Source organism: Pteropus alecto, unplaced genomic scaffold (genome assembly GCF_000325575.1).
Source record: "Pteropus alecto unplaced genomic scaffold, ASM32557v1 scaffold78, whole genome shotgun sequence".
Lineage (NCBI taxonomy): Eukaryota > Metazoa > Chordata > Mammalia > Chiroptera > Pteropodidae > Pteropus > Pteropus alecto.
The window spans coordinates 4,435,855-4,437,096 of NW_006443124.1; the positions used below are offsets into that span (position 1 = coordinate 4,435,855).

Here is a 1,242-nt window from a genome sequence, read left to right on the forward strand (position 1 = left end):
ACTTCCTATGTTTTCTTCTATGCATTTTATTGTTTCAGGTCTTATATTCAGGTCTTTAATTCATTTTGAGTTAATTTTGGTGTGTGGTGATAGACAACAGTCTCGTTTCATGCTTTTGCAGATGGCTTTCCAGTTTTCCCAGCACCATTTATTGAAAAGGCTTTCCTTTCTCCACTGTTTGTTTTTGGCTTCTTTGTCAAAAATTATTTGCCCATATAAATATGGGTTTACTTCTGGACTCTCAATTCTGTTCCACTGGTCCGTGTGTCTGTTTTGCTGCCAATACCATGCCATTTTGATTACTGTCGCTTTGTAGAATAATGTAAAGTAGGGCAGAGTGATGCCTCCAGCCTCGTTCTTTTTTCTCAGGATGGCTTTGGCAATTCGGGGTCTTTTGTGCTTCCATACAAATCTGATGATTTTTTGTTCTATTTCTTTAAAAAATGCCAATGAGATTATGAAGGGGATTGCATTAAATCTATATAATGCTTTAGGTAATAAGGTTATTTTAATTCTTGAGTCTTCCAATCCAAGAACTCAGAATATCTGTCCATTTCTTTGTATCTGTTTCGATTTCTTTTAATAGGGTCTTGTAGTTTTCATTATATAGGTCCTTCACATGTTTCGTTAGATTTATTCCTAGGTATTTTATTCTTTTTGTTGCAATCGCAAAAGGAATTATTTTTTTCACTTCTTTTTCTGACATTTCATTATTAGAGTACAGAAACGCTATGGATTTTTGAACATTGATTTTGTATCCAGAAACCTTACTGTATTTGCTTATTGTTTATAGTAGTGTCTTTGTGGAGTCTTTAGGTGTCAGTTTCTTGACACTTCTTGCAGAAATGTTCTCATGTGGCTCTCTAAAAAGTTGATACCAAGTTACGCAGAATATTTTACAATTAATATCTGTCCAGAACAGCTCCTGTGTCCCTTTCTATCTACTGCTCCACCCTCATAGCCAGTATAAACCATTTTTTAGTGGATGTTACTGCCATGCTAGCTGCAGAGGGAGTGATATAATGAAATATTATTTTGTCTATGCTCGTGAAAGTCAAAGTGTAGGAAGGATGGGAAGGTAGCCACATTTACAAAGTAACACAGGTTTCAAAGGATCAAGATGATACATATAAAATGTCACAAAACATTAAATAATTAACACTGAATAATTCATTGTCAAATGAGGTATAGATAACAAATACCATGAAAATTGGTTCAGCAAAGCAGACAGTGAGTACATTT

General features: G+C 34.5%; 1 protein-coding gene across 2 annotated transcripts in view; it reads left to right on the plus strand.

Annotated features, from left to right (window-relative positions):
• The window catches only part of DIAPH1 (diaphanous related formin 1), an 84,863-nt gene that overhangs the window by 65,244 nt on the left and 18,377 nt on the right, over nt 1-1,242 (plus strand). The gene's annotated exons all lie outside the window — the stretch shown is intronic.